Source organism: Carassius gibelio, chromosome A4 (assembly GCF_023724105.1).
Source record: "Carassius gibelio isolate Cgi1373 ecotype wild population from Czech Republic chromosome A4, carGib1.2-hapl.c, whole genome shotgun sequence".
In the NCBI taxonomy this organism is placed as follows: Eukaryota; Metazoa; Chordata; class Actinopteri; order Cypriniformes; family Cyprinidae; genus Carassius; species Carassius gibelio.
Window position 1 is genome coordinate 29,636,987 of NC_068374.1, and position 26,199 is coordinate 29,663,185.

At 38.1% G+C, this 26,199-nt stretch overlaps 1 pseudogene; it reads right to left on the reverse strand.

The window, feature by feature from the left end:
• Nucleotides 1-305: 305 nt before the first annotated feature.
• Nucleotides 306-25,680, reverse strand: LOC127971105 (EF-hand calcium-binding domain-containing protein 4B-like; annotated as a pseudogene).
• Nucleotides 25,681-26,199: the final 519 nt, after the last annotated feature.

Here is a 26,199-nt window from a genome sequence, read left to right on the forward strand (position 1 = left end):
AAAAAGCGCTATACAAATAAACTTGAATTGAATTGAATTGAAAAGGGAGTCCCCTTACGATAGTAACCGGAGACGTTTTCCCCCAATCCGACTCCGCCCTCGCCACGCCCCCAGCTATGACTAGATGCCGACTGTATCTATAGAAGCCCAAGAGGCAAAACTCAATAGAACGCTCCATAGCAACAGTCGCCCCCATGACGTGACGGCGCGGCCGCCATTATGGACTGAAAACTGAAGCAAAACGCCAAGAAATAATGGGAGTCAATGGCACTGAAAAACTTAACATAACAAAAACTTAACATAACTTAATGAACTTTCTTCTGGACATCATATCTAAATATGAAAACAATTTAAAATACATTAATGAGGATGACCGACGTTAAATGACAGAAAATATATATGTGTCAGTTATGCATGGCCTAATTACCCTTAGGAAAATAGTATTTTGGGACAAAATATTATTATAGAAGTACTATAAGACTACTATAGAAATACTATAGCGGCTCTAGGATATTATAGAGGTATTACAGAGCTTAACATACTTCTGTGATGTTCTGTAATACCTCTATAATATTTTTAAGCTGCTATAGCATTTCTATAGTATTTTTATCGTACTTCTGTAGTATGTCCCAAATTACTATAGGCCTAGTATTCCTATAAGATTACTAGAATATTTTGTCCCAAAATACTATAAGATTCCTATAGTACTTTTTCGTAAGGGTATGTCCCCCACCAAATCGGCTTTATTAGCCTACCACTTACGGTTTGCAAAGATACAATTATAAAATTACTGCAAACCTTTAATCTATCAATATTTATGTTCTATTATGCATTTTCCTTGTTATATGAATAACAGAAATTCATGAAATAATATATATAGGCAGACACACAGTAATAAGATTTATTCAAATGTTGATTTTGACATTAGTGAACATCACCATATAAATGATTTGGAAAAATAAATAAAATTATAAATGAGCATTTCTAAAGACAGTTCATATTTTACATAGAATTTCACAAAAAATATTAACAATTTGTTTTTCAACATATTCAACATCTGTGAATGTCCTATTACAGACGGAAAAGTACAAAAAAAAAAAAAGATGTGCAATCTAGCAAGTGCACACATTATCTATAAACAGTACTAAAATGGAAGTGGTGCCTATATTTTTAATATAGTTTAGGTAAACTGGTCAGTAGGAGGTGAAGCTAGGAAGTAATATCCTCATTGTGTAATTGTAGATTATGTTTAAAGGGACATGTTTGATGATCCTGTTTTGTATTATTTGTGTGGATTTATTATTTACATTGCATAGTAATCAGTACCTAATGGTGATTTATTTGTTTCTTATAAGACTATAATGACAATGCTGGATATTGGAATGTTCTGATGAGTACTGCTGGATCTCAATACAGTTAATCGAAGAAATTACATCTCCTTGTCTTCATTCCTGTGTCCAGATCGATACACCATCCTGTTTACTGGCTAAAACCCTTGATGAACTAGCCCTGCTAGAATACCTCACTAACAGCTACAGTGTAATTACTTCATTCTGAGTGTAAGAATATATTAAAGCTGCAGGCAAAAATTTAAATGAATGTGCTGTGAAATAAGCTCTACATTTAATAAATTAGATTTGTAGCCAAAATGTAGCTGTGAATAAATAAATTAACTTTTTTTTCTGGAATAAAGTGAGGAGCTCCTTCATGTTGCGACCCAAGGACAAGGCTCTTGTCTGCTGCTCTTTGTAATAAGAGCTTTGCTGCCATCTGCTGGACACATATACAAATGTATTTGATACGATGACAAATTAAAGGGTTAGTTCATCCAAAAATGAAAATAATGTCATTAATGACTCACCCTCATGTCATTCCAATCTCAAGATTATACCTACTTGGATCTTGGGGTGATTTGGTGATTTTGTTGGTTTTCCACCAGGCTGACAGAGTTGTTGCTATTGTAATGTTATGATATAAGTATAGTTTTTTGATTGACTGTGGTAGAAAGGGGAGGTCTGCGATTGAGTTGGGGAAGCACAAGTATTGCTCAAGATCAAGCCATGACTTTATTCAGCATTGTCTTCTCTTCCGGGTCTGTTGTGTCTGAGTGTGTTCACGGCGCTGCTGATGTACTATGCTGCTGACGTGTTTTCTTTGTTATTGGGCGCACCAGAAAACACGTCAGCAGCAACATTTTTTTTTTGTTGTTCAAGCCGTTATTTTTTATTTTTGGAGCAAAATGTATTTTCGATGCTTCAACTAATTCTAACTGATCCTCTGATGTCACATGGACTACTTTGATGATGATGATGTTTTTATTACCTTTCTGGACTTGGACAGTATACTGTACATACATTTTCAATGGAGGGACTGAAAGCTCTCGGACTAAATCTAAAATATCTTAAACTGTGTTCTGAGGATGAACGGAGGTCTCACGGGTTTGGAACGACATGAGGGTGAGTCATTAATGACATAATTTTCATTTTTGGATCAACCAACCCTTTTATATCTTTAGTATTTACCCATACTCTGTCTTCCTGCTCCCTCAGGACACTTAAAGCATTAATTAAAATAAATAAAACAACAACAATAATATAAAAAATAATAAACAAGTTGTATTTACAAATCAGTGTTCATTAAAATACTTATAAGATGATGATAATACTAATAATATAAAATAAGTAATACATATTAAAGTATTAAAGTTGCATGCATATATATATATATATATATATATATATATATATATATATATATATATATATATATGTGTATGTGTGTGTGTGTGTGTGTGTATATAAAACTAAATATGTTTTGCTTGTACAATACTTTCCCATAGGGCTGTAGTACTCGAGTCCGGTCTTGGACTCTAGTCCGGACTCGAGACATTTTTCTGTCGTCTCGGACTTGTCTCGGACTCGTTGAATTTGCACTCGGACTTGTCTCGGACTTGGCCATTGGACTCGCCAAGTCTTCTAGTTGGTCTCGACCGAGTCCAGCAAAAAAATTTAATAAAAAATTTCTCCTTCAAAACAAAACCACATTTGCATGATGTCGCGACTGAAAACGTGTGGAAAACGCTAGGTGCGCCGCTCTCCTTTTTCCAAAGCACTCTGTTATCTACGCTCGCGCTCCAGTGGCGTCTGCTGTTGCTGGGCAACCATGACCCGCTCTCCATGATGACGCAGAAGTTTCAGCAAAGAATAAATGGAATTCCAGCACTTAAAATCACTTGCAGTAGCTCTGCTAATAGATTCATTTTAAAAAATGGCTATCCTTGTACAACTATGATAATCTGTTTCTCCATCTTAGCTTTCAGTATTGTTCCGGGAAAGGATGTGCATGACCAGCAGTGCACTTACTGCGACCTGAAAAGTTTAGATGTTTCTAATTTAATTTTCTACCTGTTAGATTGTGTTTTGTTTACGTCTACACCTAGATAGCCTTTTTTTTTATCAATAAACGCGTATTAATGTATAGCCTTATGCAACAATTACATATGTAAATTTGAAAAACTCTATATATGACATTACATATTTACATTTTCATGTAACAGCCAGTATTTGTATCTGTAACAATCACAAATTTTTTCCTATCTGCATTCGGATACAACATCGTACAGTTACTTGATAAGACTGTTATGACTTTTTATATATTTTTTCGTAGTTATCACTGAACAAGTATGTCGTGTTAAACTGAAATAATTATTAATTTCTAAAATAATATTTATCATGCAAGCAGAGAGATGTCATGACAAACGTAAAGGTAAATATGCAAACATGTAGGACAAGTAGACAATGTATCCGTATCGAAGCTGATTATTAGACTACTCTTGAGAGAGAACTGATTTGGTTTTTGAGAGACTGAGACGCGCAGCGCGGCTGTTTGATTGGCGAGCGTTCTGAGCTTATTTCATTCATTCGTATCATGGTAGCCTAAGCTTTCAATATTTGCCTTTTAAATATATACAAATAATATAACGTGTAGCTATGATGTATTATTATAGGTAAAATTACTCTTGCAATGCTCTGATTTCTGAGATATAAACAGAGGCGACATCAATGCGGTGTTTGATTTGCTCTCTTTTCACTCATAAAGTTTACATTCATTCACTCCTGGCGCTGATCCCCTGGCTCACCTGTTATCTGGCAAACACCAGACTGTGTCAGCTTCAGCCGAGTATTCAGGCAAAATTATTCCTTGAGCGTTATTCGTTTTTTAAGCCATTATCCGTGCCATTCCGAATAAGGTATTCGGCTTCAGGCACAACCCTAATTATTACATTACATATTTTATTTTTACATGCAACATAGATAAGGTCACATAGTAACAGCTCCACGCAATATTGTAATTCTAAAATTCACGTCGTACTTGCAAACACTTTGTATGAATTATGGTTAATGCATGCTGGAGTAGTCGATTGTTTCCAACAGAGCTCGACTAGTCTATGCAAGCCCTAGTACAGTATGACAAAAATTTCGCTGTATTTGTGTGCGCATGTCCAGTAGAGCCAAACGTATCCATTCTAGCCTTGCTGCGCGCATTTGTCTGTGCACTGAGCCAATTAGGCATAGTCATATACATTTTTGACCACAGATATAATGTCAACAAAAAATAAAGTACATAAAAATTATTTGACCTTACAGTTCCAAACTTTGTTTGTTTATCCAAGTTTAGCTCCCAGGGTCGGACTGGGGGTAAAACCAGTACTCATTAACAAGGCCCCAAAGGAAGAGAGGGCCCGTGAAAAGTATGAATCTGAAATATATATTTTTTACCTGGATATTTTCATGGGTGGGGGCCATGGGGGCCCATCAGGACTGCCTATGCATAGGGCCCAGGATCTTGTTTAACGCCCCTGTTAGCTTTAACCCTAATTATACACACTTGAACCTAATCAAGCTCTTACTAGACACACTAATCTTCCAGGTGTTTTAAGGCCAGTTGGAGCTAAACTTTTCAGGACATTGGCCATCCAGGATGTAGTTTGGAGACCCCTGTCCTACAGAGTTGTTACTTTGCACATGCTTTTTGATCATTACAAATAATAATGTAAAATGATTTTCTTAGAATAGGAGATATGCTTTCTCTCGCGTCACAAACATTATCAGTAGTTAAGTATGTGGTCTTGAAGAGGACCCTTTTTTCTTTCATTTGGACTCGGTCTTGGACTCGAAACTTTTGGACTTGGACTTGACTTGGACTCGAACCTCTTTGGACTCGATCTTGACTCGGTCTCGACTAGTCCTGGACTTGGACTTTACTTGGACTCGACAAAGCCGGACTTGACTACAGCTCTACTTTCCCATATCTAATTTATTCAACAGCTGAGAGTGTCTGATTATAGTGGAGATACGGAGATAAACTTACTAGCATTATTGGGCTGGTCATGTGATCTCAACATGGCTGCCAGCAGGCACATTTAGTGGGCCTTTCAAAGTTAATAAACTACATAAGATTCACATAATCAGCAAAGTCACATTTTTGATTGCACTTTGAAGGTTATGCTGGTTATTGTAGCTGTCTCAGTTTTATAATTTTCTGTGGGTTGCAGCCGTGGCTGAAGTGTTACTAACATCACAATTTAACAAAATATGTCAGTGTTTTTCAACATGTTGCATTTGTGTGTTTTTTGAGTTCTTACCTGGACAGATGTATCACATTAGCTCCAGTATAAGCACTGCACTCATAGATCATCAAGTTTACTTCCTATCAAATATAGCAAATACTATTAACCCTTGTGGATTGTTCAAATTCAGTACCCTTTCGAGTTGTTCGGGATGAAAACATCCACTCATTTAAACTGCTGTAAAAATGTATCAGATTCATATTTTTTTTTCCAAATTTTTTTTGCATAAATCTGTTAATCAACCTCAGTCCTGATCAAATTTACCAAATGTTTTAAAAAAAATCCAAGATTTTAACTCTTTAATTGCCAAGTTCATAAATGATGTCACTGATTTGGGGGGGGAAACACACAAAATGACTTATTTTCAATATAAAAGTAATTGTGGCTGGATTTTTTTTTTTTACTTTTTATAACAGTCTTGGGCATGTCAAAGATTAGTAGCAACATTGGCTTTGATGCATTTTTAGTTTTTGTGCAGAATTAGATTAAATTTTTTTCTCCCTAATTTGTTGTTGGTGGCTGTTTTTGCCCCTTTGACTTCCATTATAATGACATTTTTTGATTGCAAAGCCATGACACTTTTGAACAAAAATTGAACAAAAATATTTATCTGATACATTTTTACAGAAGTTTAATTTAATCCCGAAAGGGTAGTGAATTTGCCCACAGTGTACCATTGAGTTTTTGAAAAATTTCTAAACATTTTCCCAAAATATTGGGTCAAAATAAGATTTGTCACCAAAAATCATTCCATTAGCTCAAACACAGAGAAAGTTGTGGCCAAAATAAGACTCAACTTTACCCCCTAGTGGACGAAAACGTCCCCAACAACCCACAAGGGTTAACCTGTGCTTACTGTGTTGAATAAGGTGATGTTGGATAAAAACAAAGCAATTTGGGTATTATTAATATTTTACTATGATATATTGTGTGATTGACATCATAAGAGACGTCCACACATCTGCTAGCACTTCAGTCTCCTTTGTCTGCACTTCTCTCTCATTCTCCATGTCTGATTTGTTGCAAAGGATCATGACCGGTGTAGAGTCGCCTGCGGCCTCCTGTATGCTGATCAGCCAGGGGCGGACTGATCTGAAACTGTCCTCCCTTGTGATGTCATAGATGACCACCACACCGTCTGCCTTAAAGAAAAACTGCTTGGTAATGCTGCGATACCTGCAGGACATAGTGACATTGCTTTTTATTAATGCTGGATGTTTATCATCAGTGGCAAGTGAGATTATGTTTTGGTTATGCAATAGATTACTGTAGACAACAAGCTTTTCAGAGATGCTTAAAAGGATAAGAGTACAGACTGTGGAACAAATATAGAAACCAGACTCAAGCTAAATGTAAATGTCCTAAACAAGACGATAATAATTTTATTAATGGAAAACTCTATCATGTTTGTACTATGTATCAGGGCCTCACCTTTCTTGTCCTGCATTGTCCCATAGCTGAAGAGACACGTGACTGTCTCCCAAATTCAGGGTCCGCATATTATAATCAATGCCTGCACAACACAACAAAATTGAAATGTTAAAAAAAACATAAAGGCATAAAATACTGTTGTTATAACATTTCTTTATGAAATCAAAACATGCAAAGAAATAAAACTGCAGTAAGGTATAATGGCCATTAGGAGGTACTGTTGTGTAATATTTCTGTGTGAAACATTGATGAATTGATTAAAAGTAAAGCTTCAGTTTTGTTTTTTGAAGATGCCTTTTGGTTTGTTTGTACCTAATACAATGAAATTCATACTTTTTAAGTGTCCAGATTATTTATGAAACTGTACAGTTCAGGGGTGAAACTATAAACTCTGCAGAAAGTGAATTGATGGTGTTTGACAATCTGCTTTGCAGTCAGTGTGTGCCAGGGTTTAAATGCAGGCAGTGTGACTTCTCAAGCCCTTTCATGTGATGCCTCCTGCTTTAACAAATCCATCTGATATAGCATATAGTGGGCTTTAACTAACACACGAACACACATTTAAACACGATTAGCTGAAAAGCCTTTAAGAAGTAATAAATGCTATGCACAATATTTACGCACAAACTTTAGATTTCAAAGGTTGCAAACTTTGGTGAATCAGTAGCCATATTATAACAGTAAGCAAAAGAGAGAGCAGAAATCCTTCCATCTGATCCAATATACTGTAACGAGTTATAGTGAATACATTTTGATTGTAGCACATTGTTTTTTTTTCTCACTAAAATCATTTTATTGTATTAGGGGTTATTTGTTATTGTATTATTGATTTATTTCTATTTTCTTTGAGCAATACTTGTCGATGCTGTTGTTGACTGTTTAGAGGCCTTAATTTTTTGAAAATTTCTGTCGGCGCTCTACTGACGCCATTTTCAAGTGAGTGCGTGCTTCTCTTCAGTTCGTATTGTATATGCTGGTGAGAGGTTTATCAGAGCTCTCCATTTTATTGCTGAATTAAGTTTGCAAAGTGTAAAAAAAATATCCTATTATAAGTACTCCTGGGACTGTATGCAGTGTTCTGTTATAAGTTTCATGCGCAAGTGGATTAAGAATATGAAGTTATGTCACGTGGGCCGTATGATATGCTATATTGGCATGGTTTTGAGTCATTAATTAGCTAAAAATTATTATATCATACAGGAATGTCTTCGAAATGCCTATATGAGAGAGAGAGAGAGAGAGAGAGCCTTCTTTTTTACTTTTAGTTTTTCTTTATTTTAACAATTATAACATTACCAATAAAACAGTATTTACAAAATACATAAATTTACATCAATATACAAAAAAACTCATACATTCATGTGTAAGATGGTGTAAGATCTCGAACCATTTTATAGTATGTGAACTCAACAGTAAGCCGGGCAGATAACAGTCCTTTTAAAGTCATGTTAACATCAGTAGAAACACCCCCATTCATCCTTTCTTTCCTTGTTAGCCATATAGCTAACTTTGCTTGACCATATAAAAAATTAATTAAGACATCAGTTTTTCTATTTTGATATTTATACTTCGGGCCATAAATAAACCCCGTTTAAAGTAAATTCAAAATTCAAATTTTTACTCCATTCTTCCAACAATAAAAACATTGGCCTCAATCTTTCACACTGCAAAAATAAATGATACATATCTTCATGTTCAAAGCAAAAAGGACATTCATCCCTTACAGTTGGATCAATATGTGCCCTGTGTCTATTAGTAGCTATTATTCCGTGTATTATACGCCACTGGAGATCACCGGTTCTCTTATCAATAGGACGTTTATATAGAGTCCTCCAACTACCTTTAGGTGATCCATCTAACCCATCTATTCCTTGCCATTTAGAGTCTAAAGCATCTTTTAAAGACTCATAATGCATTACTTTTACACAAGTATAATACAACACTCTCTTTCCTATATCAGCAAACAAATTAAGCTCTGGAGTTTTAAAACTCAACAGCTTTCCTTCATCTCCTGCCCTTGTCTCCACAGCTGCACTTACCCCTAAATTTGGAAATTCAACCATCTCATTAATATATTGGGGTTTTGTTTCCTCGTCTTTCAATAACTCTGTAAATGTTGATGGTATTACAGATAAGAATTCAGTCCTTAATCTTTCAGCAACACAAAGTGATTTAATGCCAAGCTTTGCTGCCATATCCTTTGAACACATCCATTCACTCTTAGTCCACAGATGAGAAACTTTTATGAACTGGGCCTTCACCATATAGCAGCTTGCATTGAATGAGAGTTCAAGATTTTTATAGGTAAAGCAGGATTATAAAGAAGAGGTTCTTCTTTAATCCATGATCCTCTTACAATTACTTGTTCTCGTACAACTTTCAAAGCATTCCATGATTTTAGAACGGACTTATAAAAAGGAGTTATTTCAACTAATACAGTATCATTTAAATTTATTAAAAACAATTGTCGGTCTAAACCCAGTTGTCCTCCTCTCCTCAAAAGACCACAAGCCACATGAGCCCAGCTAACGTCTTTCCCATACAAAAGTCTCTGGGCAGCTTGTAGTCTAAAAGCAGCAATCCTACAGCCAATATCAATTAATCCTTGCCCCCATTCGCTCAGAGGTAGGTAGAGTACAGCAGGTCTCAGCCAGTGCTGAACGGTCCAAAAGAAGTCAACAAGACATTTCTGAATGTCCTTTATGACAGCAGCAGGGGGGTCCAATACAGCCATTTTATGCCACAATGTTGAAGCAACAAGATTATTGACTATCAGGCAGTGTTGTAGTCGAGTCACCAACTGTCGAGTCCAAGTCGAGTCTCGAGTCTCAGTGTTCGAGTCCGAGTCCAAGTCCGAGTCACCAAAGAAGAGTCCGAGTTGAGTCCAAGTCGAGTCACCATTACCAGAGTTCGAGTCCGAGTTGAGTCTCGAGTCCCTTATTGGATTTTTTTTTTAGTTTGTTGAGAAAACAATAGCAACCAACTGAGTTGGTAGGCATTGAAGTCCATTATATGAAGAAAACATCATTAAATGTTTTCCTTAAAAAACTTAATTTAAGAAAAAACGCCAGATATACTGGATGGCATTGGGAGGAGTAAATGATTAGGAAATTTTAATTTTTTGTGTGAACTAATCCTTTAACACTGTATTACAGAAATACACTCGGCGAAAAAAAGAAACGTGCATATTACAATGATTGTGTTTGTGTGTGAGTGAGTGAGTGAGTGAGTGAGTGAGTGAGAGAGAGAGAGAGAGAGAGAGAGAGAGAGAGAGAGAGAGAGAAAGAGAGAGCGCGTTTGTGTGTGAGTGATCACTCACACACAAACGCTCTCTCACGCTCATCGATGAGTGATTTAACGTGAGTGCGTTTGTATGTGTTCACAAGGGTGTAACTTTGGTCTGAGAAGTGGGGGGGACACAAAATGGGGAATTTTTTTTTTTCGATTTGAATCCCATTTCCACCATTTACATACAGTTAGGGATTATGGTGATACAAAATCCAGGAAATAATTAAGTTGTTTATAATGATGAATTCTCCCAAAAAGAATAATAGGCTACTATGTAGAAGAAAAAGATACTTTATTTATTGTTGAATACCAAAGACTTGAGAGAATAATTTTATATATCAAAAACTTTCACTAAAGATTTTCCCTGTCTCACCTATGAAATATGAAAATGTGCTAGCCTGTTTCTGACATGACATAATTAAAATTAATTACCTGACCCTTTACACAGCACATACCTGCAACTCTGAGCTACTTCTCCCTGTCTCACCCTCCCTGTCTTTAAGCAGCTTCACCTCATCTGTTCTCTGATATGAAAGCATGGCATAAAAAAAATAAACAAAAGTTCATCACAACTGAAACTATATTATAACAGTCAACAGAAAAGTATCAGGGCCTGATTCTGTTTCTCTCCTACCACACAAGTGAGCAGGTAAATAATATGAAACCACACCCATGTGATGATGTGACCATGTTAAAAAAATATTCTAAACAAATAACAACACGCAGTTTGGCTCCTACAAGAAGAACATTTAATTTGATAATATTCTAACTGTATTCACTATTTATCATGTACACTTCTTCCCTTTTATCACCAACAAATCAAAATCACCTGGCGTTTCATACAGCACATAACCCTACCTGTAACGTTGTGCTGCTACTGCTTTTCCCTATCTCACCCTCTCTGTTCTGAAGCAGCTCCACCTCATCTGTGCTCTGATATGAAAACAACTGAGTTATGATCATATTGAGTCCACATAGCCAGAAAAGAGTCTCTGGATGTACATTTTAAAAACTGGGTGTGCCACATTCATTTTCAGATTAATGTGTAAAAAAAACCCTACTGCGTATCAATAACTTTACGGACTAGACTGGGCTGATGTGTAAAACTATACTCAGGCTCACCACATAACCATAACACTATATTAAATATAGGCTAACTCAGGCTGGCTCGACATCAAGCCTTTTCTTTGAACAAGTAACTCAATTTTTACAAATTAACTTCCATTTTAAATGAACAAATATTATAAGTGAACAACAATAGCTCAAGTTTAGAAAAACATTTATTATTAAGAATTATTTTGTTTCTGCATCTGAGTATAATGAGTTGAGTAGCCTATAACAGCAGCCAGAGTCTGCTTGTCATACATTGCTGACAGAAAACGCTGCTGTTTAAAGTGGACACAGAATGTTCTAGGCAACATTAAATGTTTAGGTTAGCTAGCTAACGTTCTGAAGTTACTTTCTTTTACTGTCTATGGAAGTTACCTAGCAACAGTGTATGTTAACGTTAGCTCATCAACAGGTGTAGACCATAGACTGTAAAAAAATAAGTAGACAGACATTTTGATTACCCTGACCTGAGCTAATTTACTTAATCAACCAACTCACATCTCCTTTCTTTTTTCATCCATGAAGACATTAAAGTCATCTGTTGCTGGCGTTTCATGACTGACTGTGATACCGGCTGCTCAGTCGAACTTTCAGTGCGCTTACACTATTTAGAGTGTGCACGAGACGTCCCTGCCTGTACGCGGACGCGCGCATCGACACAGACAGGCAGGTTCTGCTCCGTCCTGCTCCTCTGTGGCGATGACGGCGCGCGGTTAAAAAAAATCATAACAAACTAATTTGAAAGTGGGGGGGACACGAACGGGATTTTGAAAAGTGGGGGGGACATGTCCCCCCTGTCCCCATAGGAAATTACGCCCGTGTGTGTTCAAGTGAATGTGTGTGTGTGTGTGTGTAACGGTCATGTTCGTTATTTCCAATGTAGGCGCGCGGTATGCACGCTCGCTCATAATGGAAGCGTATGCGCGCTCATAATGGAAGCATCCATGCGCGTCCGCAACGCGCAACGAGTTAAAACATCTCAACTTTTCAGAATGCCACAAGCGCACCGCGGGTCATGTGACAAGAACTAACCAATCAGCTTCATCCTTTCCCGCAAGTGCCCGAGCGCTTTAGAAAAAAAGTAAAGTGAGTGACGTCAGTGAGTGTGTTGTCAAGCAAAGAGAGTGAGCGGTAGCAGTGTCTGATCCCGGCAGGTCTTGGGCACGAAACATTTTTTATAATATTTTTTGTCAAAAACAACGTGATGAATGCTCAAATCCGAGTCCGAGTCCAAGTACGAGTCATCAGTCCACGAGTCCAAGTCGAGTCACGAGTCCAGAGAATGGAGTCTCGAGTCGGACTCGAGTCCAAAGAATAGTGACTCGAGTCGGACTCAAGTCCGAGTCCAGGACTCGAGTACTCCATCACTGCTATCAGGACCCTTCCCCTGTAGGAGAGCTGAGGAATTAACCATTTCTACCAGAAAGACTCGGGAGATAGAAGAATGTACGAAGCATACATTTATTGACAGCTCAGCGAGCACAATTATAAGTTTCTTTGGCGGAAGGCCCCGTCCATGGTTCGTAATCCGAGGGTAGCGAATCTGCATTTCCTGCCTGAAGACGAAGGAAGGGGCGCAGCAGACCCCCAAAATTAGGTGGATTATGAGACCTCCAGATGGGGCCAGCCTTCCCCCCAAAAAGTAGATGAAGTATACCCACCAGTTGTGAATCCTAAGGTTCCTGGAAGAAATAGAAGGAGAGTTAGCATGACCAGTATAATGACGTTAGATTAAACTTCTTACAAGTTTTAACAGAAATAGCCGCAATAGGCCAGACACAGACAGCCACGATAGGCAGACACAGACAGCCACGATAGGCAGACACAGACAGGCCTCGATAGACCAACAGAAATAGCCACGATAGGCAGACACGGACAGGCCCCGATAGGCCGAACATAAATAGCCACGATAGGCCAGACGCAGACAGCCACGATAGGCAAACGCGGACAGGCCCCAATTGGCCGAACATAAATAGCCCAATAGGCCAGACGCAGACAGCCACGATAGGCAGACACAGACAGGCCCCAATAGACCGTACATAAATAGCCACGATAGGCCAGACGCAGACAGCCACGATAGGCAGACAGGCCCCGATAGACCAACATAAATAGCCACGGTAGGCAGACACAGACAGGCCTCAATAGACCAACAGAAATAGCCACGATAGGCCAGACGCAGACAGCCACGATAGGCAGACGCAGACAGGCCTCGATAGACCATACAGAATAGCCATGATAGGCAGAACACAGACAGCCTCAATAGACCGTACAGAAAAATAGCCACAATAGGCCAGACGCAGACAGCCACAATGGCAGACGCAGACAGGCCTCGATAGACCATGATTAGCCACGATAGGCAGACACAGACAGGCCTCGATAGACCGTACATAAATAGCCACGATAGGCCAGACACAGACAGCCACAATGGCAGACGCAGACAGGCCTCAATAGGCCGTACAGAAATAGCCACAATAGGCAGACACAGGACAGGCCTCAATAGACCGTACAGAAAAATAGCCATGATGGCCGGACACGGACAGGCCTTGATAGGCCGTACAGAAATAGCCACGATAGGCCAGACACAGACAGCCATGATAGGCAGACACGGACAGGCCTCGATAAGCCGTACAGAAATAGCCATTATAGCCAGACACAGATAGGCCTCGATAGACCGTACAGAAATAGCCACGATAGGCCAGACACAGACAGCCACAATAGGCAGACATGGGACAGGTCTCGATAGACCGTACAGAAAAATAGCCATGATAGCCGGACACGGACAGGTCTCGAAAGACCGTACAGAAATAGCCACGATAGGCAGACACGGACCGGCCTCGAAAGACCATACAGAAATAGCCACAAAGGCCAGACATGTACAGGCCTTGATAGACCATACAGATATAGTAACACCACCACCAGTAATTGCATGAATTTACCTGATTAGTTACAGGAGAGCTTGCTGAGCTTCAATAATGGTTTTGAATCAGGTCTGATGTATGATTCAAATGACCATCTGCCCATGATCTTAACAGCTGATGTAGAGATCCCTCGTTCAGCTGCTGAAGTAGCTGCCCCAATTCTGAATGAATGGCCAGTAGATAGACTGCAGCTTTGAGAACAGTGGTTAAGTGAGTTCTAAACAGCCTTGGAAAGGGGTGCTCCGTTAGGAAAAATAGAGCTGGTGCGTTTTAGAAATTCTAGGTCGGATTTTAAGAAATTTCACCATGCAGAGAAGGGACAGGATTTATTATTGATTTTAGAATTGTTAAGGTGACACCAGAACCTTGCACATCGGTTTTTGAGTGCTTGAGGAGAGTGTGAAGAATTTTTGGTCCGAATCATAGATCTGAAGGAAATGCCGCGAGCAGGATCAAATTGATTAGTTTGAAGTGAATTCCCCTGGAAGCATAACCCGTAGAAGGCAGATAAACACTGCCTCGAGAAGAATATTGAGGTACTTAGAAGGAAGGCCGTAGCAGATGGAAGTAATTAATTTTGCAATATGGGCAGGGTAATAGGCAGACATTTGTCTTTAATTTGTTGGAAGATTTAGCTAACCCCTCAAGTAGTAATAGAACTGAATAACCAAAGGCTTGAAAATTAGATTATAAAATTTAGCGTGGATTAGATGCTGGCAAGGAGTCTGCGAATAGAGAAATTAAGATTTTTTTTTTTTTTTTTTTTTTTAAAGACGAGAAAGGAGCAACGGTCGAAATTAGAATAGGAACGCAAAAATGGAAGGAAAAACATTAGAAGCGGACCATGCAAACGTGTAGGCTTGATTGTAGAGGGAGCGACGCCTTAGAAATGTGATTTCAAGCTGATGTAAGCACTTCGTTTAGTATTATGTCTGCTAACGGAGGGCAGACTGAAGAATCCGGGTTGGCTGAGGGCACAGCTGTCTGAAAGTCTAAAAGTGTAAAGTGAAAGCCGCAACAGCCGATTAAGAGTGATGAACCAACACCAGTAGATGCGCGAAATAAACAAGCCTTGATTTTAGCTTAACCCCTTAACTGTCACTCCCCAATTTTTTTATTTTTTTATTTTTTTTTTATTAAGTTGACGTATCAGAGGTTAAGTTTAAAATACGCATAAATCGAATTGACTTAAGCTTACTAGCACACATTGCTAATCTTGATGTAAACAATTAAACCTTGTTTGTCTTAGTAATCTTATCAAATTCTGAACATTTCCACTCTGTAACGAATAATTTTTCTGATGACGTCAGTTTTTTTTTTTTTTTTTTTTAAATAGTAGTAACTGGCGGTTTGAGAACCTGGCAACCCTGGCCTGGAAGCACACGGAACTCCGCCAATGTTCACATCCTCTGCCGAGAAAAGCTTGTAAATCATCCAACACAAACGACTGCAGATAATCACCGCGACACGGAGCTAAGCCAACGATCCCGTGTGCATCTTAGAGGAACGTCAAACTCTAGATAGTTTGCGGGGCACAAACTTAATTACAGCAAGTAGATGATTAAACACAACAGCTTGAGCAAGTACAAACGCGTCGGCATCTGCGAACTCAAACATGTGTAAGTACGATCTTTTATACAGGAGTATAAAGACGTGATTGGATAATGATGAAGGTAATTAGTGACAAAGTGATTGAGTCTTCCTGGCAGAACTTAGGCTAAAGGAGACGCACTTTTTCCAGTAATCCTTCCCAGTTCTTTTCCTTATAAACCTTAGAACCTAAAAACACTCCTAAAAACTTAAAACCATCTTTTCTCCAAGTGACATTATTTGGCAGCTGTGGGACATTAGATCTTTCTGAACCACACCATAAGGCTTCACTTTTTGTCCAATTTATTTTTGCTGATGATGCACTTCCATAACATTTAAGGTTTTCTAAAACTATTTTAATATCTTCACTATTTCTTATTATTACAGTTATGTAATCAGCATAAGCGGATAATTTCACATTATTTAAAATATTTGACCCCTCAATGTGTAAACCTGTCAACTGTTCTCTCAATTTACACAATAGTGGTTCAATTACAAGGCTATAGAGTTGCCCTGAAAGAGGGCACCCTTGCCTTATTCCTCTTTTTACTTTAATAGGAACACTTAATCCACCATCAATTTTGACCATACATTCAGCTTCATTATACAATAAATTAACCCATGAGATAAAACCATTTCCAAAACCGTAAGCCTTAAGTAAATCAAACAAATAAGCATGTTCAACTCTGTCGAACGCCTTCTCTTGATCAAGAGATATTAAACCCAAATCATAATCCTTGTACATTGCATAATCTATTACATCTCTCATTAAAAAAAGGTTATCTTTAATACATCGCCCCCTTTACACAATATGATTGATCTTTCATGATTAATACACTCATATAATTATTTAATCTATTGGCAATACATTTCGAAAAGATTTTATAATCTATACACATTAGTGCAACAGGTCTCCAATTCTTCAAACAATACAAATCACCTTTCTTCGGTAACAAAGACAACACTGCCCTGTTACAACTCTTAGGTAAAGACCCAGTCTGTATTGAACTTAAAAGCATTTCAAAATAACCTTTTCCAATCACATTCCAGAAATGTTTATAAAATTCAGATGGAAACCCATCAAGACCTGGAGCTTTCTCAGATGATAAATCATTTACAGCTTTTGTCACTTCTTGAAAAGTAACTGGTAAATCAATAACCTCCTGTTGTTCAGGCGTCAACTTTTTAAGGCATGCAAATAATTCATCTCTACATTTAGAATCTGTGACATTATCGGCATATAAATCAGAGTAGAAATCAACAGCAATTCTTCTCATTTCATAAGAATCATAGGTAACAACACCATCATCTTTTTTTAAACCAACCATCAATTTTCCTTGATTATCAGAATCAGAATGAGCTTTATTGCCAGGTATGTTTACACATACGAGGAATTTGTTTTCGTGACAGAAGCTCCGCAGTACAACAGAATGACAGCGACAGAACATAAAACACATAATAAAAGAATAAAAAATACAAATATGTAGACAGTGAATGACAATATACAAATGACAATTGTAGGCAGGTATATTACAAAGTGAAGTTATGTATGTACATATATATTGTGTGCAAAATTTAAGTGTATACTAAGTATGTGTGTTAGATAAATAAAGTGTGTGTGTATATAAATATAAAGTGTAGTGTGTTCGCCATTATTGTCAGCTGTTCATAAGATGGATTGCCTGAGGGAAGAAACTGGTCCTGTGTCTGGTCGTTCTAGTGCTCAGTGCTCTGTAGCGTCGACCAGATGGCAACAGTTCAAAGAGGGAGTGTGCTGGATGTAAGGGGTCCAGAGTGATTTTGACAGCCCTTTTTCTCACTCTGGATAAGTACAGTTCTTGAATAGATGGGAGAGTTGAACCGATGATTCGCTCAGCAGACTACTCTCTGTAGTCTTCTGAGGTCAGATTTAGAAGCTGAGCTGAACCAGACAGTTACTGAAGTGCAGAGGATGGATTCAATGATGGTGGAGTAGAACTGTTTCAGCAGCTCCTCTGGCAGGTTAAACTTCCTCAGCTGGCGAAGGAAGTACAACCTCTGCTGGGCCTTTTTTACGATGGAGTCAATGTGAATGTCCCACTTCAGGTCCTGAGAGATGGTGGTTCCCAGGAACCTGAATGACTCCACTGCAGTCACAGGGCTGTTCATGATGGTGAGTGGGGGGAGTGCAGGGGGGTTTCTCCTGAAGTCCACAATCATCTCCACTGTTTTGAGGGTGTTAAGCTCCAGGTTGTTGAGACTGCACCAGACAGCCAGCTCTTTTACCTCCTGTCTGTAAGCAGACTCGTCACCGTCCTGAATGAGGCCGATGAGTGTGGTGTCATCTGCAAACTTCAGGAGCTTGACAGAGGGGTCCTTAGATGTGCAATCGTTGGTGGTTATTCTTTCGTTCTAAATTGAAGAAGTATTTTGTAGGTCCATCAATGTCCTTCTTTTGGATAAAACATGCCCTAACAAGGGCAGCTTTCACTTTATCATACAATAAATTATTCAACTGAAGCTTTTTCTCAGAAAGGGCAGTTTCCAATTGAAATCCATTCCTCGCCATCATTTTCTCTTCTATGTCAGAAATCTCATTCTCCAAGTCTTGTATTCTGATCTTTAATGTCCTTTTTGAATAAGATGAATATTGCTGACAGAAAACTCTAATTTGCACTTTTACAATGTCCCACCATTGTTTAATATCACCATAATTTCCTTTTTGCTTTCGCCATATTTCCCAAAACAATTAAAAATTATCACAAAAAACATTACCTTGTAAAAGCTTATTATTAAAATTCCAATACAAACTCCTTTTACTTTCGTTCAACATGACAAAGTCCATTGTTATCATTTTGTGATCTGAAATTATATTTGGAATAATATTAACATTACCCACTCGGTTTCTTGAATCGCGAGAAATATAAAAACGATCCAATCTAGCAGCATGAACTCTACCATCTATGACTTTTACCCAAGTGTATTGTTTAAGCAATGGGTTTTTTATTCTCCAAATATCTTCAAGATTTAAAATTTTTACCATATTAGATAATACACAGGCTGATTTCTGGTGAGGTTCTCCAGCATTTCTATCTATATTAAAGTTCAAGGTGCAGTTCCAGTCTCCTGCCATTATAATTATATCTCCTAAACTAAGAGTTTTTAAAACACGACCTAATTTCTCGAATAAAAGAACCCTTTCTGTTCCCCCATTAGGAGCATATATATTAACAAAAAGAAAAAGAAAATTTTGTATTTCAACTCTTACTAAAAGTAGTCTTCCAGGTTCTATATCAAATCTAGATACAATTTTTATTTTTAAAGTTGGATTAAAAGGAATCGCAACTCCTGCACTAACATTAGAGCCATGACTTAAAACATATTCTCCCTTCCACCACAAACCCCATTCAGACTCGTTACTCACATTACTATGGGTTTCTTGAAGAAAACCTTCTGCAATATTCTTAAGATTAAAGTATTCTGAAACTAAAGCCTGCTTTTTCCTATCCCTCAAACCATTCACATTAAGAGAACCTATTTTGAGATACTCCATGAAAAAGAAAGAATAGAAAGAAAAGCAGGAAAGAAGAAAAAACACACACAAAAGCATGTATAAAGCCATACTGTCTATTTAGCTTTACCTCGAACTCTTCTTTCATTCACATTCTTTCTACCTTGTCTAATCGTCGTTATGTACTTCTTAAGCCTATAGCGTTTCTGTTGGGATAACACAGTATGATTGTACGTTTTACGTGCCCACACTACAGAAGCAACAAACTTTTCCTTATCAGGGAAGAAATCTCCTATCTCTACCCTTTTCCCTTTAGTCTCATCCAAGAAAGCATTTATCTGTTCCACAGAGTACAAATCATCATCAGCTTTATAGAGATCTAACAAATCTGACAAGCTCTCATCATCCTTCATATCATCCTGACTCTGCGTCATGACTTCAACATCCTCCTCCTCCTCCTCCTCCTCCTACTCGCAGACAGCTGCTCACTGACGTGTAAGCTTACATGACTATCTACAAACTTCTCTTTTACATGTGCAGTACCATTTACACTGCTACAACTCGGCTTTTCATTGTCAACTTGCTTTAGGTTACTCACAACGCTCTCACTCACCTCCAATCCATTGTCTTTATTCGTCTCAGCCACAGCCACAGGACCTTCTTCCGAGCCTGATGTTTCCTCTCCTGGCTTCTGATTCACCTCCACATCTTTACACACCAATGTTTCTTCCGTCTCACTTGTCCTAACTTGGTCCAAAAATTCCTTTTGAGGGCACGAGTCTCTTTTGTGGCCGTATTCCCGGCACTCAAAACAGCGCAAACTCTCCGTACTTGCAAAAATCATGTACGAGCTATCACCATCTTTCACCCTAAATGATACATCCAATAATTTATCTGGAGAATTCAGAAACATGAACACGTGTCTCCTAAAAGATATTACATGTTTAAGCGCAAGATTTTTACATCCTAAGGAAACCGCTTTGACCTCACTTACAACTTTTCCGAATCTCGCAAGTCCTCTCACTATGACTTAGTTTTCAATGAACGGAGGGACGTTTGATATAATCACTTTTGTTGCTGGTGCAAACAGCGGAGTGACGGTAAAAAAAAATTTCTTTCACCCACAGACCATTTTCAATTATCTTATTAACCAACGATTCCGTTTTAAGAAACACAACTACAGCTTTATTCATTCTCGAAGCCGAAACTATATTTTCATAACCTATCTGCTCACCGACCGCCAACAGTACATCCTCAACTGTAGCACTAGACTCTGGCATACACCTGAAACCATGACGCAGAGATAATGGCGTTCTTCCACCTGTGGACGCCATTCCTAGGCGGACCGTGCAAAAGCACGGCACGGTACTAAATTTAACCCAATATAAAATTTTACACACAGCAAACTATACAAAACAAAAAGAAAAAAGAAAAAAACACATACAGAAAAAAGAAGATAGAAAACACGCACGACCGCAATCCGCTCTCAAACACAAACCCTTCCCAACATCCACTCCAACAGGGGGAGAGAGAGAGAGAGAGAGAGAGAGAGAGAGAGAGAGAGAGAGAGAGAGAGAGAGAGAGAGAGAGAGAGAGAGATGTAAACTTTGTTCATGTGGATCCACAGGTACTTCACTCTTATTGTTTGTTTTCTTCTATGTTCTTGTACTATGTTAATACTATGTTTCAGTGTTAATGTTGTCTTTCTCAATTGTCATTGTATATGGTGTTGGGAGGAATGTCTTTGGAATGGCCTCGAGAGAGAGAGATGTAAACTTTGTTCATGTTAATCCACAGATTTAATGTTGAGCATGGCTGTCAATAAATCTCCTTTGGTGAACAGAAGTGAAAGTGTCCTGAGCCTTCTTACACACAATCAAATGATGATATCAGCGGTCAGCAAAGGACTGGTTACAAAAGCAAACCTATTAAAAGGGCAACCAACTTGAAGGACCAAAACTGTATTTCCTGCAAATCCCTCATTGCAAAGTCAAGATTTAAATCCTGTCTATACACTAACCTGAACAATAGTAAATTGTGAATTACACATGGAGTAGGAGAGCAACTCACCCACAGTGGCAGCTGTGACCTAATGGTTAGAGAGTTGAACTTGTAACCCGAAGGTCACTGGTTCGAGTCTTGGAGGCCGGAGTTGTAGGTGGTGGGGGAGTGAATGAACGGTGTTCTCTTCCAGCCTCAATACTGATGACTGAAGTGCCCCTGAGCATGACACTGAACCCCCAGTTGCTCCCTGGGTGCTGGATCTATAGCTGGCCACTGCTCCTAGTGTGTGTTCACTTCTCACTGCTGTGTGTGTGCACTTGGATAGGTTAAATGCAGAGCACCAATTCTGAGTACTAGGCAAATGTCATGAATTTAACTCTTCCGTGGCAGAATGAAACTTACCATCAGAGAAGCATTGAAGCAGAGTGGTTTTGCCAACACTAGAATTTCCCACCATAATGACCTTAAAGAGGTGCTGAGGATATGCAGCAGATCCCTCTTCAGGGCCCTGCAGCCGAAAATACCCTGAGTGACCTCTTAAAACTAAAGTTTAAAGCTAGCTGTGTTGAAAAGTGTGCATAGTAAAGAAAACAATTTTACACGTTAAATGGCACATAGTCTAGTGGTTTCTAAACCTGTTCTTGAAGGACCGTGGTTAGCTTCTAAAGCTAATCATTTTATGCCCTCTCTCTGACACATAAATAAAAAATGTTATATCTCTTTAAGATCTCTACGTGTAAACATTTTGTTATGATATTCAATATTTTGCCAATGAGGTTATGCTTGCCTGCTGAAGGGTCTCTTTTCCGACAGGCTGACCCCGTCCAGATGAGGGGATGTTTCCGTTGATCCATTTCTTCTTCGGTGGCTTCTTCGCCCTAACTGGTGGTGGAGAGTCAGCAGAGGCAAGGGAAGCGTTGGATGGGAACAGGGAGCTTGTCTCTAGTTTGGCCCTCACCTTCTTCTTGCCCCGCACTTCTTCTTTCCTTACTTAGCTGATGCAGAAGAAGGTGAGGGTCTCCTTGCAGCAGGTGAGGGAGGTGGTCCTCCTCGATGGATATGACTCTGCATAGAGGCTGTCCATCCAGTGGCACATCCTCCACATCCACCACAACATTTACACCTTCTGAGTCCCCATTTACTTTTTCAGAATGCCCATCCACCTCCGGCTTCCCATCATCCCCTGTGGTGAAGGGTGAACAGAGACCCTCTGCTAAAGAGGAGGGTCTTCCTGTTAGAACACTGAGTCACTTCCTCTTTATCAACTTCTCTAAAATGACAGAGAGAGGTGAGAGAATAAATGTTTGCATGTCAGTAAATTATACATGTAGGTATTCTAAGAGAAGATTTGTGAGGCTTTATCACTTTCTGACAGATGGTTTCCTCTCATTGTATTTCATCGAGGCTGTGCTCAGTCTTTGCCTGCGTGAGGATTTTTTCATTGTATTACTGCGTTTCTGTCGTGAAATACAAGGAGATTTTTGTTTTAAATGCTCTTGTTAGACATACAGATATACACATACATTAAACAATTTCAGCACACCCACTAATTTTCCATTATTAATATTTTCCCCATTTAGAGTAACAGTAGTCATCAAAACAATGAAAAAAAGACAACTGGAAATATGGGACTATTTTATGACAATAAAAAATGTTTTATAGCTTCTTCAAAACTAAAATGAATCATAAATTAATTAAACAAAATAAATAACACTTAAAATAAAACTAAAATATATATATATTTTTTTTTTTGTGTGTGTGTAATTTTTTTTGTGTGTGTGTTTTGGAATTAATATTTTCCACTTCATTTTAAAAATGGAAAATATAAGTATAAAAATAACTTACAATTGGTAAACTTACCATAAAGTTAATGTCTCGCTCATCTCGTAGATGTTTATTTATTTCTCTGAAAAATAACATTTGATTTAAGATTTTAGTTGTTTGTCTTTATATACGGCATCTGTGAGCATGTACCAAGCTCACCTGACTAGATCCAGCTGTTTCATCAAGCCTTCTGTGATTCTATACATCTCCCTGCGAGGGGGAAAATTATTTGAGTTTATGAGAGACTCAAAAACACTGGTCGGATCTCTGTCTGTATGTAATAATTGCCTAAACTGACATCTCTCTTTCCTGCTGTAGTCGAGAGGCCTGCTCCTGTAGAATGCCCAGCTGCTCCTGAGCCAACACTAGCTCCTCGCGGGTGTGCTCAAGTTCACGAGACAGCTCCTCGTTGAGTTTAACGTTCTCTAGTCGACTCACCTTGTGTTCGCTATGAAGGTCACAACATTGTCCCTCCAACTGAAAAAATAAAGACATGAAGAGAATGACTTGAAAGCTGTGAGTTAGAATGTGAGTTGCACAAAAGTATAACATTTTGTAAGATTATGAATGTTTAATCGTGACACTAACCCTCCTCTGTTTTTGGAAATGCTGCTCCAATTCTTGTTCTTTACAGCGGAGCAGCTGCTGTCGGTCTTGACTGCACGACTGTAGATTTTCAGTCCTGGAAGAAAGCATGAACATACTAGTTAATTTCAGTTCAGACAGCCTTAATATTAACAATGCACCATTATCTCCAAGCTGAGAACAAGTGATAACAAATGCACAGACTGAAACAGAAACTATAGTTTGAAACGAAGTAGACTAGGATATATATCAGCTGCATGAACTGCACACATACACTAGTGGTCATGATTCTGCCTTAATGTCCTGACTTTTCTCTAGTCTTGAGGCAGGATCATGATAGACCCGTGTTTTGTGTACAAGCACATGGTCTTGTCTTTGGGCCATGTGCTTGTCTTGTCTCGTCCCCTTGCCCCGCCCCCTCGTTATCCTAGTTTTGTCTGATTGCCTTACCTGTGCCACCTGTTGTGTCTTAATTAGTTCACCTATTTATATCCCCTAGTGTGCGCTGTCTTTTGTTGGTGCATTGTGATTGTTTCCATATTGTGAAAGGCGTTTCTACATGTTCCTGTGAAATATTGTTACTCTGTGTTGCTCTTGGAAGAAGACGTTGTGAGACCTGTTATTGTTTATTTGTAGTTAGTGTTCTTGTGTTTCGAGTCTTCGTTTATCGTGTCTACCCAGTCTTGTTAAGTTATTTAGTATCTGCCCTAGTCATTGTTTTCCCCCTCGTGGGTTTTGTTTTCCCCTTTTTGTATAATAACTCATGTGTTTGAGTTCCTCCTTACCCCCCCACATGACAAAAAGTTTGGGGATGGTTTTTTTTTTTTTTTTTAATCTTTTTGAAAGACGTCTCTTATGCTCCCTAATGCTGCACATTTTTGACAAGAAACATTATAAACTGTAACATTGCGAAATATCACTATACAATTTAAAATGACTATTTTCTGTTTAAATATATTTAAAATTAATGTTTTTTTTTTTTTTTTTGATGGCAAAGCTGAATTCTCAGCAGACATTTTTCCAGTCTTCAGCATTTTATGATCTTGCAGAAGAAACTCCGTATTATTCTTATTATCAATGTTGAAAATGTTGAAATATTTTTGTGTAAACTGTAATAAATTCTTTTTCAGGATTATTTGATTAATAGAAAGTTCAAAGTTCCGAAGAACAGCACTTTTTTTTGTAACATTATAAATTGTCTTGTTATAATTGTTATTTTGATCAATTTAATGTGTCCTTCCTTGCTCAATATAAGTATTCATTTCTTTTTTCTGTTTTTTTTTTTTTTTTTTTTTTTTTTAATACAAAATCTTACAGACCCTGAACTGCAGAACAGTAGTGTAAAAGCACAGTCAGCAGTTTAAAAAAAAGTTTTTACCTTTGTTCGATCTTTTTCATTAATGATTTGTTGCTCCATTTACTCATATAATCAGCAAATTTCAGTGTCATGTGTGGCTGCTTTCCTGTGCAATGAGACAGTGTTGTTCAATGTTAAAACATAAATATCGCTTAAAGCAATAAAAAAGCAAATATATGGCATAAACAAGATTTCACATATTATTAAACCCCAATTTCAGCATTTAGCTACATAAGACTTGGACATAAAGAGGTGATCTCCCCCAAAGTATGTAAAAACCTGGTAAGCTTACAGTCACTGGACACAGAGCGCAGCATTCTACAGAGAATTCTACAGACCCAGTGCTATTTATGGGCGTTAGCTACCTTAAAATGATGTCATAGTCAACGTTTTGATTGACAACTTCATCTGCAAGAGTCAACAACAGATCTTTTACTGTACCATCCTCAGCCATAGCTCATGATAAATAAATAAATAAAAACAAGAAAAAGGTGCCTAAATTACAACGACCAAGTTGAGTGACTTGCCCACAACCGTTACCCATATCCCTGAAAATGAAATGTAGAGGGAGGAAATAAATGAATGAATTAATAAATACATAATTAAACATAAATAAATGAAGAAATTAATAAATACATACATAAATTAAAATTATTTATTAATGAATACATTAATATTTATATATTTATTTCTGCATCTCTGCATTCATTTATGTATTTAATTATTTCATTATGTATTCCACAATTTATTTATATATTTCAACATTTATTTAATTGTTTAATTTTGAGTAATCTGGCCCTCCATAGTAATGTAGCTGTGAATAAATAAATGAACATAATCTGTCTGGAAAAAAGTGAGAAGCTCCCTCATGTGGTGACATAAGGACACGACTCTTGTCTCTGCTCTTTATAATACAGTTTTTTTTTTGTGTGTGTAACTGCTTACACACAAAATTATTACTTGTCACAAAATT